The sequence below is a fragment of the Arachis hypogaea genome, chromosome 14, assembly GCF_003086295.3.
Source record: "Arachis hypogaea cultivar Tifrunner chromosome 14, arahy.Tifrunner.gnm2.J5K5, whole genome shotgun sequence".
In the NCBI taxonomy this organism is placed as follows: domain Eukaryota; kingdom Viridiplantae; phylum Streptophyta; class Magnoliopsida; order Fabales; family Fabaceae; genus Arachis; species Arachis hypogaea.
This window is the reverse complement of record NC_092049.1, coordinates 31018133-31032900: the sequence shown is the minus strand read 5'-3', so window position 1 is coordinate 31032900 and position 14768 is coordinate 31018133. Positions and strand designations below refer to the sequence as shown.

The following is a 14768-nucleotide window of genomic DNA, read 5'->3' as shown; positions in this document are numbered from 1 at the left end:
AAATATTACATATTACATAGAGAAAACCGAAACCATACCTTGGCCGATTTCTAATATGTGAAAAATACCAAATTTGAGTCCAAAATCAAGCCTCTAATCATGAACAACTCACCAACAAAAATTGAATGCTCCAAATCAACTCCAACAATCACAAATTCAAACTATACACAAGCAATATACCCAAAATGAATATTGAGGGTTCACAAAATACTAAACCACAAGAGTTTCAAAGCAACTCACCTTACCCAAAGGAAATAGGGGCAAAACACAACAATACTTCAATACTGCTAGATCACTCCTAAACAATCAAAATCACAAAACTTCTTCAAAACTTAAACCTAAAAACGTGAAAATTGTTAGGACTGAGAAAGGGAGTGTAAAATATGATTCCTTACCAGCTATACTTTGGTAGAAATGACGAACTCAGCGAGAGCTTCGCATGGCCGCAAACAAAACGCAAATTGGAGCACTGTAACTTGAGATATGATCATTTGAAGAAGAAAGTGAATAGTACCACTTCTTCCTCCTCCTCTCTCTCTCAATTCAGCAGCTGCCCTTTGTGTTTTTAGGTTATGTGTGAGGTTGATTGGCCTTCATTTAATATATATATATATATATATATATGTTGGGCTTGGGCCCAACTTGGGCCCGGTCCAACCCGCTAGTGTTTTTAGTCCATTTGACCCAAAATTGGGCCAAACCTTTAGAATTAGGGCTCGATTTTTAACTTTAATTATTCCTAAGTTTTTCTATGATTTTTATTATTCTCACGCAGTACCGGAGAGACTTAAGCCGGTGCTGCTGGCTAATTTACTGGTACGCATTTTTACGTAATTTTCTGCAGAAAATTATATTTTCCAACTCAGAAAAATCTACCGAGTCCTAATATTTAACCTCTTATATTTTCCACCTTTTTCGGTTCTTATATTTAACCTCCTTCTTTAGGCCATTTACAAACCTTCAATTGGTATCAGAGCTTGGTCTAAAGAGATTAAGCTTCACAGCATGGAGAAAATATCCAATGGCAAATAACATGGGTTCAAATGTCGTGGCTTACACACTCACTGAAGGTCGGTCCAACAACAAACTTCCTTTCTTCAACGACAAATACTATAACTACTGGAAGGAAAGAATGTGGATATTTGTTCAATCTGTGGACTACAATATTTGGAAGATCATCATGAACGGTCCACAAGTTGTAACCCAAACAAGTGTAGAAAGAGTTGTAACACCCAAAGAAGAAGCTGAATGGAATAATAAAAACAAGAAAAAGGTGGAGCTGAACGCTAAAGCAATCAACATGATGCACTGCTCAATTAGTTTTGAGAAGTACCTGTAACGTCCCAATTTTCAGTATGTCTAGATCATATTGGAAACTTAGCGCTACCAAATTGTCTTCCTAATTATTATCTATTATTTATTATATGAGCCTGACTCATTGTTAAAAGCGTAGTTATTTAGCGAGGTATTTTTTTTTAAAAATGTTTGGACTAATAAACGGAATCATTCACAATCAATTCGCAAATAATAACAGATACAATAGTTATAAACAACCACACGTATATACATCTCAAAAAGTTAACAATATTCATTTATCTTGCCTTTATTAGAGTAAAAATCTTTAGTTAGAACACCCCTAGATATAGTTAGATAGTAACCTTATACATATATATACATACAACATCCCAGGCCCTGATCTGTTCAAGAAGTCCATAAGCTAGTGCCCAGGCTAGCCTAGACTCTATACTCACCTAGTCCCTCTAAACTACTAAAGCGAGGGAAAATACATTTTAGGTCTTCAACACTCGAGTCAGGTCGAATGTCATCAAAAAGGTAGAAGGTCGTATACTACTCCTCTGTATGATCATACATTACCATATGACGTCCCACTGGTACTCCATCAAGTAGCAACATAACAGGAGTCTCGTACATAGGATTTAGGATAAAGTTCGCATACAAATGGGGTGCAGATGTTGGCTGGTCTCATAGTATATACATATATAAGATAATCGAGTTCACTCTAGACTCGGAAGACTACCTAGAGTGGAATCTTCTTTGCAGAATAATCATCAACGAACTACAGAAGGGTACTGTTACTTCCATCTGAAGGGATAAGGGAGAGAAGGGGTAAGAACTAGGGAGTTCTTAGTAAGGCTGGGGTTATTAGTTAAGTTTATTAATTCTGTGTTGTTTGGCAGACGAATAACAGAATATAGAGAAGCAGTAAATAGAAGACAGATAAATAGAAAAAACAGAAAACAGATCACGAACAGAAGGATACAAGAAAGTAAAACACAGACATAGAGATTACATACAAATAAGGAAAGCATACATTCATACAACAATCATAACAGAGGAAATACACAACCAAGTATGATGCATGTCTGTCCTATGCAGGCCATGAGCTCACGTGTCAGTTTACACCCTGCAGCCCGACATTACCTAGGAACTAGTCCTAGATATGGCTTCATCTTTGTAGGTGAACTTCGGCCTACAGAAATAGCACTCTTGTAAGTGAACTTCGGCTTACGGGTATAGTCTAACCACAACACAACAACTTTCTATAGGTGAACTTCGGCCTACAGAAACGGCACCCTTGTAAGTGAACTTCGGCTTACAGAAATGGCACCCCTGTAAGTGAATTTCGGCTTACAAGATGAACAACTATCTGTAGCTGAAATTCGGCCTACAGGAGCAACACTTTGAGATACACAATTGATATTCACTGTAGGTGAACTTTGGCCTACAGGAATAACAACGCTCAGCTTATTGATGAGCGGATAATTTGTACGCTTTTTGGCATTGTTTTTAGTATGTTTTTAGTAGGATCTAGTTACTTTTAGGGATGTTTTCATTAGTTTTTATGTTAAATTCACATTTCTGGACTTTACTATGAGTTTGTCTGTTTTTCTGTAATTTCAGGTATTTTCTGGCTGAAATTGTGGGACTTGAGCAAAAATCAGATTCAGAGGTTGAAGAAGGACTGCTGATGCTGTTGGATTCTGACCTCCCTGCACTCAAAGTGGATTTTCTGGAGCTACAAAACCCAAAATGGCGCGCTTCTAATTGCGTTGGAAAGTAGACATCCAGGGCTTTCCAGAAATGTATAATAGTCCATACTTTGTCCGAGTTTAGACGACGTAAAAGGGCGTTTAACGCCCGTTCTATGCTGCTGTCTGAAGTTAAACGCCAAAAACAAGTCACAAACCAGAGTTGAACGCCAGAAATACGTTACAACCTGGCGTTCAACTCCAGAAAGGGCCTCTGCACGTGTAACATTCAAGGTCAGCCCAAGCACACACCAAGTGGGCCCCGAAAGTGGATTTATACATCAATTACTTACTTCTGTAAACCCTAGTAGCTAGTTTATTATAAATAGAACTTTTTACTATTGTATTAGACATCCTGGATTGTATTTTTGATCCTGTGATCACGTTTTAGGGGGCTAGCCATTCGGCCATGCCTGGACCTTTCACTTATGTATTTTTAACGGTAGAGTTTCTACACTCCATAGATTAAGGTGTGGAGCTCTGCTGTTCCTCAAAGATTAATGCAAAGTACTACTGTTTTCTATTCAATTCATCTTATTTCGCTTCTAAGATATTCATTCGCACTTCAACCTGAATGTGATGAACGTGACAATCATCATCATTCCCTATGAACGCGTGCCTGACAACCACCTCCGTTCTACCTTAGATGGAATGAGTGTCTCTTAGATCTCTTAATCGGAATCTTCGTGGTGTAAGCTAGAATGATGGCGGCATTCAAGAGAATCCGGAAAGTCTAAACCTTGTCTGTGGTATTCCGAGTAGGATTCAATGATTGAATGACTGTGACGAGCTTCAAACTCGTGAGTGCTGGGCGTAGTGACAGACGCAAAAGAAGGGTGAATCCTATTCTAGCATGATCGGGAACCTCAGATGATTAGCCGTGCCGTGATAGGGCATCTTGGACCATTTTCACAAGAGGAGGGGATGTAGCCACTGACAACGGTGATGCCCTTGCATAAAGCCAGCCATAGAAAGGAGTAAGACTGATTGGATGAAGACAGCAGGAAAGCGGAGGTTCAGAGGAACGAATGCATCTCCATACGCTTATCTGAAATTCTCACCAATGATTTACATAAGTATTTCTATCCTTCTTTTATTATTAAATTTCGAAAACCCCATTACTATTTTATATCCGCCTGACTGAGATTTACAAGGTGACCATAGCTTGCCTCATACCAACAATCTCCGTGGGATTCGACCCTTACTCACGTAAGGTATTACTTGGACGACCCAGTGCACTTGCTGGTCAGTTATGCGAAGTTTTGAAGATATGTTTAGACCGTGGTTCTGTGCATCCGTTTTTGGTGCCATTGCCAGGGAATCAATTTCGAACAACAATTCACATCCTGAGTAACAATTTCACATACCAAGTTTTTGGCGTCGTTGCCGGGGATTGTTTGAGTTTTCGGCAAGCTTTTGGTCCGGTAACATCAGTGCCAAGTTTGATCCGGCAACAACACCAAGTTTTTGGCACCGTTGCCGGGGATTGTTTGAGTTTGGACAACTGACGGTTCATCTTGTTGCTCAGATTAGGTAATTTTCTTTTTGTTTTATTTTCAAAATTTTTTCAAAAATCTTTCAAAAAAAATTTTTCCTTTGTTTTCGAAAAAAAAAATATTTTCAAAAATATATTTTTCTTCAGAATTTTTAAGAATAATTTCTAGTGTTTCATGAAGCATGTTGAAGCCTGGCTGGCTGTAAAGCCATGTCTCAATTCTTTTGGACTCAAGAGAAGAGCTTCTTTATCTTTCTCAGCAAATTGGCTACTGAATGTAAAGTTCTGCTAAAGCTTGACTGGCTATTAAGCCATGTCTAACCCTCAGATTGGAGCTTTAGACTAACATGGCAAGATTCCTGGAATTCATATTAAAAATTTTGGAATCCTTGTTTTTGTTTTTCAATTAATTTTCGAAAAAAAAAATACAAAAAAAATTAGAAAATCATAAAATCCAAAAATATTTCATGTTTCTTGTTTGAGTCTTGAGTCATGTTATAAGTTTGGTGTCAATTGCATGTTCATCTTGCATTTTTTTCGAAAAAATTCATGCATTCATAGTGTTCTTCATGATCTTCAAGTTGTTCTTGGTAAGTCTTCTTGTTTGATCTTTGCATTTGCATGTTTTGTGTCTTTTCTTGTTTTTCATATGCATTCTTGAATTCTTTATGTCTAAGCATTAAAGAATTCTAAGTTTGGTGTCTTGCATGTTTTCTTTGCATTAAAAATTTTTCAAAAATGTGTTCTTGATGTTCATCATGATCTTCATAGTGTTCTTGGTGTTCATCTTGACATTCATAGCATTCTTTCATGCATTCATTGTTTTGATCCATAACTTTCATGCATTGCATCATTTTTCTTATTTTTTCTCTCTCATCATAAAAATTCAAAAAAGAAAATATCTTTCCCTTTTTCTCTCTTAAAATTTCGAAAATTAGATTTGACTTTTTCAAAAATATTTCTAAAATCTAGTTGTTTTTATGAGTCAAATCAAATTTTCAATTTAAAAAAAAAAATCTCATCTTTTTCAAAATCTTTTTCAAAAATCAAATCTTTTTCATTTTTCTTAAGTTATTTTTGAAAATTTTAAAAATATTTTTCAAAAATCTTTTTCTTAATTTTATATCATAATTTTCGAAAATAACATCATCAATTAATGTTTTGATTCAAAAAATTTCAAGTTTGTTACTTACTTGTTAAGAAAGATTCAAACTTTGAGTTCTAGAATCATATCTTGTGATTTCTTGTGAATCAAGTCATTAATTGTGATTTTAAAAATCAAATCTTTTTCAAAAACTAATTTCAATCATATCTTTTCAAAAATATCTTCTTATCTTATCTTTTTCAAAAAATTGATTTCAAAATATCTTTTCTAACTTCCTAACTTCTTATCTTTTCAAAATTTGTTTCAACTAACTAACTAACTTTTTGTTTGTTTCTTATCTTTTTCAAAACTACCTAACTAACTCTCTCTCTCTAATTTTCGAAAATATCTTCCCTCTTTTTCAAAATTTCTTCTTAATTAACTAATTATTTTAATTTTTGATTTTAATTTTTGAAAATTACTAACTTTTTTTTCAAAAAAAAAAAAAAACTATTTTCAAAAATCACTAACTCTTTTTCAAAAATAATTTTCGAAAATCCTCCCCCTCTCTCATCTTATTCTATTTATTTATTCATCTACTAACATCTCCTCATCTCACATCTATGCTCTCCTCACCCTTGTGTTTCTTTCCTTACATTACATTCTTTGTCCCCTTCCTTTCTTCCACTCACAAAAGGATCTCTATACTGTGGTATAAATGATCCCTATTATTATTATTATTATTTTTCTGTGCCCTTTTCTTTGTCATATGAGCAGGAGCAAGGACAAGAATATTCTTGTTGAAGCAGATCCAGAACCTGAAAGGACTCTGAAGAGGAAACTAAAAGAAGCTAAATTACAACAATCCAGAGATAACCTTTCAGAAATTTTCGAACAAGAGGAGGAGATGGCAGCCGAAAATAATAATAAAGCAAGGAGAATGCTTGGTGACTTTACTGCACCTAATTCCAATTTACATGGAAGAAGCATCTCCATTCCTGCCATTGGAGCAAACAATTTTGAGCTGAAACCTCAGCTAGTTTCTCTGATGCAGTAGAACTGCAAGTTTCATGGACTTCCATCTGAAGATACTTTTCAGTTCTTAACTGAATTCTTGCAGATCTGTGATACTGTTAAGACTAATGGAGTAGATCCTGAAGTCTACAGGCTCATGCTTTTCCCTTTTGCTGTAAGAGACAAAGCTAGAGTGTGGTTGGACTCTCAACCCAAAGACAGCCTGAACTCTTGGGATAAGCTGGTCACGGCTTTCTTAGCCAAGTTCTTTCCTCCTCAAAAGCTGAGCAAGCTTAGAGTGGATGTTCAAACCTTCAGACAAAAAGAAGGTGAATCCCTCTATAAAGCTTGGGAGAGATACAAAGGACTGACCAAAAAGTGTCCTTCTGACATGCTTTCATAATGGACCATCCTGGATATATTCTATGATGATCTGTCTGAGTTATCTAAGATGTCATTGGATACCTCTGCAGGTGGATCCATTCACCTAAAGAAAACGCCTGCAGAAGCTCAAGAACTCATTGACATGGTTGCTAATAACCAGTTCATGTACACTTCTGAGAGGAATCCTGTGAGTAATGGGACGCCTATGAAGAAGGGAGTTCTTGAAATTGATACTCTGAATGCCATATTGGCTCAGAACAAAATATTGACTCAGCAAGTCAATATGATTTCTCAGAGTCTAAATGGAATGCAAGCTGCATCCAACAGTACTCAAGAGGCATCTTCTGAAGAAGAAGCTTATGATCCTGAAAACCCTGCAATAGCAGAGGTAAATTACTTAGGTGAACCATATGGAAACACCTACAATCCATCATGGAGAAATCACCCAAATCTCTCATGGAAGGATCAAAAGCCTCAACAAGGCTTTAATAATGGTGGAAGAAACAGGTTTAGCAATAGCAAGCCTTTTCCATCATCCACTCAGCAACAGACAGAGAATTCTGAGCAGAATCCATCTAGCTTAGCAAATTTAGTCTCTGATCTATCTAAGGCCACTGTGAGTTTCATGAATGAAACAAGGTCTTCCATTAGAAATTTGGAAGCACAAGTGGGCCAGTTGAGTAAAAGGATCACTGAAATCCCTCCTAGTACTCTCCCAAGCAATACAGAAGAGAATCCAAAAGGAGAGTGCAAGGCCATTGACATAAGCACCATGGCCGAACCTGTAAGGGAAGGAGAGGACGTGAATCCCAAGGAGGAAGACCTCCTGGGACGTCCAGTGATCAATAAGGAGCTTCCCTCTGAGGAACCAAAGGACTCTGAGGCTCATCTAGAGACCATAGAGATTCCATTGAACCTCCTTATGCCATTCATGAGCTCTGATGAGTATTCCTCTTCTGAAGAGAATGAGGACGTTACTGAAGAGCAAGCTGCCAAGTTCCTTGGTGCAATCATGAAGCTAAATGCCAAATTATTTGGGATTGATACTTGGGAAGATGAACCTCCCTTGTTCACCAATGAACTAAGTGATCTGGATCAACTGACATTGCCTAAGAAGAGACAGGATCCTGGAAAGTTCATAATACCTTGTACTATAGGCACCATGATCTTTAAGGCTCTATGTGACCTTGGTTCAGGGATAAACCTCATGCCCCTCTCTGTAATAGAGAAACTGGAAATCTATGGGGTACAATCTGCTAAAATCTCATTAGAGATGGCAGACAATTCAAGAAAACAGGCTTATGAACAAGTAGAGGACGTGTTAGTAAAGGTTGAAGGCCTTTACATCCCTACTGATTTCATAGTCTTGGATACTGGAAAGGAAGAGGATGAATCCATCATCCTAGGAAGACCTTTCCTAGCCACAGCAAGAGCTGTGATTGATGTAGACAGAGGAGAATTGATCCTTCAATTGAATGAGGACAACCTTGTGTTTACAACTCAAGGATCTCTCTCTGCATCCATGGAGAGGAAGCAGAAAAAGCTTCTCTCAAAGCAGAGTCAAACAAAGCCCCCACAGTCAAACTCTAAGTTTGGTGTTGGGAGGCCACAACCAAACTCTAAGTTTGGTGTCAAACCCCCGTATCCAGACTCTAAGTTTGGTGTTGGGAGGTCTCAACAAAGCTCTGTACATTTGTGAGGCTCCATGAGAGCCCACTGTCAAGCTATTGACATTAAAGAAGCGCTTATTGAGAGGCAACCCAATGTTTATTTATCTAATTCTCATTGTTTTTCATGTTTTATTAGGTTCATGATCATGTGGAGTCACAAAATAAATATAAAAATTGAAAACAGAATCAAAAACAGCAAAAGAAAAATCACACCCTGGAGGAAGACCTTACTGGCGTTTAAACATCAGTAAGAAGCATGTTTTGGGCGTTCAACGCCAGAACAGAGCATGGTTCTGGCGCTGAACGCCAGAACAGAGCATGGTTCTGGCGCTGAACGCCAGAAATGGGCAGCATCTGGGCGTTTGAACGCCAGAAATGCACCCTGGAGGAGAGCTGGCGCTGAACGCCCAGAACAAGCATGGTTCTAGCGTTCAACGCCAGAAATAGGCTACAAATGGGCGTTCAACGCCCAGAACAAGCACCAATCTGGCGCTGAACGCCCAGAGTTGTGTGCAAGGGCATTTCGCATGCCCAATTTGGTGCAAGGTTGTAAATCCTTGAACACCTCAGGATCTGTGGACCCCACAGGATCACCTCAGGATCTATGGACCCCACAGGATCCCCACCTACCTCCACTCACTTTTTCTCACCCATCTTTCACACAATCCCATAAACACTCTTCCCTAAAACCCTTCACCAATCACCTCAATCTCTCTTCCCCATCACCTCTTCACCACTCACATCCATCCACTCTTACCCATAAACCTACCTCATAAACTCCACCTACCTTCAAAATTCAAAATCAATTTCCCACCTAAACCCACCCTAAATGGCCGAACCTTCACCCCCCTCCCATCCCTATATATAACCCTCCATTCTTCCTCATTTCCACACAACACAACCCTCTCTTCTCTTCTTGGCCGAAACACAACCCCTTCTCCCTCTCCTCCATTTCTTCTTCTTCTTCATCTATTCTTTCTTCTCTTGCTCGAGGGCGAGCAAAATTCTAAGTTTGGTGTGGTAAAAGCATAAGCTTTTTGTTTTTCCATTACCATTGATGGCACCTAAGACTGGAGAATCCTCTAGAAAAGGGAAAGGAAAGACAAAAGCTTCCACCTCCGAGTCATGGGAGATGGAAAGGTTCATCTCCAAAGCCCATCAAGACCACTTCTATGATGTTATGGCCAAGAAGAAGGTGATCCCCGAGGTCCCTTTCAAACTCAAAAGAAATGAGTATCCGAAGATCTGACATGAAATTCAAAGAAGAGGCTGGGAAGTTCTAACAAACCCCATCCAACAAGTCGGCATCCTAATGGTTCAAGAGTTCTATGCTAATGCATGGATCACTAGGAACCATGATCAAAGTAAGAACCCGAACCCAAAGAATTATCTCACCATGGTTCGGGGGAAATACTTAGATTTTAGTCCGAAAAATGTGAGGTTGGCGTTCAACTTGCCAAACATGGAAGAGAACGCACGCCCCTACACAAGGAGAGTCAACTTTGATCAAAGGTTGGACCAAGTCCTCATGGACATATGTGTAGAAGGAGCTCAATGGAAGATTGACTCAAAAGGCAAACCGGTTCAACTAAGAAGACTGGACCTTAAGCCTGTAGCTAGAGGATGGTTGGAGTTCATTCAATGCTCAATCATTCCCCCTAGCAACCGGTCTGAAGTTACTATAGACCGGGCCATCATGATCCATAGCATCATGATTGGAGAAGAGGTGGAAGTTCATGAGATTATACCTCAAGAACTCTACAAGGTGGCTGACAAGTCCTCCACTATGGTGAGGTTAGCCTTTCCTCACCTCATTTGCCACCTATGCAATTCGGCTGGGATTGACATAGAAGGAGATATCCTCATTAAAGAGGACAAGCCCATCACTAAGAAAAATATGGAGCAAGCAAGAGAGCCCATTCATGGAGCTCAAGAGGCGCATGAATCTCATCACCATGAGATCCCGGAGATGCCTCAAATGCATTTTCCTCCACAAAACTATTGGGAGCAAATCAATACCTCCCTAGGAGAATTAAGTTCCAACATGGGACAATTAAGGGTGGAACATCAAGAGCACTCCATCATCCTTCATGAAATAAGAGAAGATCAAAAAGTAATGAGGGAGGAGCAACAAAGACAAGGAAGAGACATAGAAGAGCTCAAGGACATCATTGGTTCCTCAAGAAGGAAACGCCACCATCAAAAGCTCTTAAAACCAAGAGGCAAGAGCAAAAAGCCAATAACCCTTAAAACCAAAAGGCAAGGGCAAATAAAAAGGACCCCAAGGCTTTGAGCATCAATGGATAGGAGGGCCTAAAGGAATAAAATCCTGGTCTAAGCAGCTAAACCAAGCTGTCCCTAACCATGTGCTTGTGGCGTGAAGGTGTCAAATGAAAACTTGAGACTGAGTGGTTAAAGTCAAGGTCCAAAGCAAAAAATAAAAAGAGTGTGCTTAAGAACCCTGGACACCTCTAATTGGGGACTTTAGCAAAGCTGAGTCACAATCTGAAAAGGTTCACCCAATTATGTGTCTGTGGCATTTATGTATCCGGTGGTAATACTGGAAAACAAAGTGCTTAGGGCCACGGCCAAGACTCATAAAATAGATGTGTTCAAGAATCATCATACTGAACTAGGAGAATCAATAACACTATCTGAACTCTGAGCTCCTAAAGAAGCCAATCATTCTGAACTTCAATGGATAGAGTGAGATGCCAAAACTATTCAAGAGGCAAAAAGCTATAAGTCCCGCTCATATGATTGAAGCTATGTTTCATTGATAGTTTGGAATTTATAGTATATTCTCTTCTTTTTATCCTATTTGATTTTCAGTTGCTTGGGGACAAGCAACAATTTAAGTTTGGTGTTGTGATGAGCGGATAATTTGTACGCTTTTTGGCATTGTTTTTAGTATGTTTTTAGTAGGATCTAGTTACTTTTAAGGATGTTTTCATTAGTTTTTATGTTAAATTCACATTTCTGGACTTTACTATGAGTTTGTGTGCTTTTCTGTAATTTCAGATATTTTCTGGCTGAAATTGAGGGACTTGAGCAAAAATCAGATTCAGAGGTTGAAGAAGGACTGCTGATGCTGTTGGATTCTGACCTCCCTGCACTCAAAGTGGATTTTCTGGAGCTACAAAACCCAAAATGGCGCCCTTTTAATTGCGTTGGAAATTAGACATCCAGGTCTTTCCAGCAATGTATAATAGTCCATACTTTGTCCGAGTTTAGATGACGTAAAAGGGCGTTGAACGCCAGTTCTATGCTGCTGTCTGGAGTTAAACGCCAGAAACAAGTCACAAACCAGAGTTGAACGCCAGAAATACGTTACAACCTGGCGTTCAACTCCAGAAAGGGCCTCTGCACGTGTAACATTCAAGCTCAGCCCAAGCACACACCAAGTGGGCCCCGGAAGTGGATTTATACATCAATTACTTACTTCTGTAAACCCTAGTAGCTAGTTTATTATAAATAGAACTTTTTACTATTGTATTAGACATCCTGGATTGTATTTTTTATCCTGTGATCACGTTTTAGGGGGCTGGTCATTCGGCCATGCCTGGACCTTTCACTTATGTATTTTTAACGGTAGAGTTTCTACACTCCATAGATTAAGGTGTGGAGCTCTGCTGTTCCTCAAAGATTAATGCAAAGTACTACTGTTTTCTATTCAATTCATCTTATTTTGCTTCTAAGATATTCATTCGCACTTCAACCTGAATGTGATGAATGTGACAATCATCATCATTCCCTATGAACGCGTGCCTGACAACCACCTCCGTTCTACCTTAGATTGAATGAGTGTCTCTTAGATCTCTTAATCGGAATCTTCGTGGTGTAAGCTAGAATGATGGCGGCATTCAAGAGAATCCGGAAAGTCTAAACCTTGTCTGTGGTATTCTGAGTAGGATTCAATGATTGAATGACTGTGACGAGCTTCAAACTCGCGAGTGCTGGGCGTAGTGACAAACGCAAAAGGAGGGTGAATCCTATTCCAGCATGATCGGGAACCTCAGACGATTAGCCGTGCCGTGACAGGGCATCTTGGACCATTTTCACAAGAGGAGGGGATGTAGCCACTGACAACGGTGATGCCCTTGCATAAAGCCAGCCATAGAAAGGAGTAAGATGATTGGATGAAGACAGCAGGAAAGCGGAGGTTCAGAGGAACGAATGCATCTCCATACGCTTATCTGAAATTATCACCAATGATTTACATAAGTATTTCTATCCTTCTTTTATTATTAAATTTCGAAAACCCCATTACTATTTTATATCCGCCTGACTGAGATTTACAAGGTGACCATAGCTTGCTTCATACCAACAATCTCCGTGGGATTCGACCCTTACTCACGTAAGGTATTACTTGGACGACCCAGTGCACTTGCTGGTCAGTTATGCGAAGTTGTGAAGATATGTTTAGACCATGGTTCTGTGCATCCGTTTTTGGTGCCATTGCCAGGGAATCAATTTCGAACAACAATTCACAACCTGAGTAACAATTTCGCATACCACTTATTCTGTGAGGTCAAACACACAACTATATAGCTTTTAACTCTTTTCCTTTCTAACATGTCTGCAAGTTTCTAAATCCTTTTTCATTACCTAACATATCTTAATATCTTCTCTTATACCATTTTTTAAGTGTTTAATAAAGAGAATTAAGGAATTCTGGACTCAACACTGCCTTCCTGAGGCTTTTAAGAAAAATTGCCTTTTTATCAATATTTTATTATTATTAATAAATAATATTATTAATAAAATAATATTTTAATATTTTAATATTAAAATAATAATACTTTTTCAACTTTCAAAAATTGCATTTTTGACCCCCCGAACTTTTTGAAAATTACATTTTAACCTCCTTAACTTTTAATATTTACACTTTGGCCCCTCAACTTTTCATTAATGAACTTTCTACCCCAAACTTTTTAATAATTATAATTTGACATCAAAATCATCAAAATAAATTTTTTCACATCTTTCCAAAAACCAAAAACATTTTTCCAAAAGTTCATCAGATTTCAGCTTAAATTTCAACCAGTTTTTCAATCTTTTCGGTAAACGATTTTTACCTGATTTTGACCAAACCAAAGAGCAATGTTTCAACTATCAAGTATACATAAAAAATACATCAAATATCATGAATTTCATGGCTGGAAAGCCACGTTTTCCAGCAGCAACAATAGCAACTTCACAACCATCAATAACTTGATTTTCAAGCATTAAACAACAAGATCTCATGTTCAAACCATCACACAAACACTCAAAATCAAGCCTCAAGCAACAAGATCTGATTTCACACTTCAAAAACACATCCAATCATTGAATAATTTACCAAACCTTACCTCCTTTGCTACTGCCCAAAAGTTGAACCCAAAACAAGCTTCCAAAAGCACTTTTACGCCTATTTTAACATTAAAAACAACTTTAGAACCATGTGAACCATGGAGGCTGAAGCTTCATGATGATAAAAAGAAGGTTTTTTTCACCTCAAGGCAGCTAGAAATCACATTTTCTTAGAGCCTATGGGGATTGAACAAGAGATCCTAAGAGAAAACATGAAGAAAACATCATCAGCTTGAGTTTCCACCATGGCTGAAACTTCAAGGAGGAGGAGCAGCCATCATGCCTTGATTTACTCCATGAAAATTGATATAGAAATGAAGAGGAAGAAGAGGTGAACACTTTGGTCGGATTATATTTTTGATAGGGGTTTTAGTTTGAGAAAGAACGGAGGTTGAAGTTCAGGTGTTCATGGAAGTTCTTTCACTTTCTCTCATGGTGATTTTCGAATTCTAATTTGTTTAGAAAGTAAAAATGATAGTAATGATGATACATGGGAGAATGTGGGGTTTGGATAAGCATTATCCTAAAGTTTGGTGTAAAAATATCTCAAGAAAGGATAATTACTGAAGCTAGATGTGTTAGAACACAAGTATTTCTTACTTTCTCTTAAAGAACCTTTTCTTGGAGAGCAAGAAAGGAAACACGTGGTGGCTAACTCTGGGAAAGCCACTTGTCACAGGATGCTGACTCATCAGAGTTTAATAATAAAATATCATTCA

At 38.3% G+C, this 14768-nt stretch overlaps 1 non-coding gene across 1 annotated transcript; it reads right to left on the bottom strand.

Annotated features, from left to right (window-relative positions):
* Positions 1 to 6932: 6932 nt before the first annotated feature.
* LOC112745608 (small nucleolar RNA R71) lies at positions 6933 to 7040 on the bottom strand. Its single transcript, XR_003173527.1, has one exon. It is a non-coding gene; the product is annotated as a small nucleolar RNA R71 (small nucleolar RNA).
* Between the last annotated feature and the right edge of the window lie 7728 nt (positions 7041 to 14768).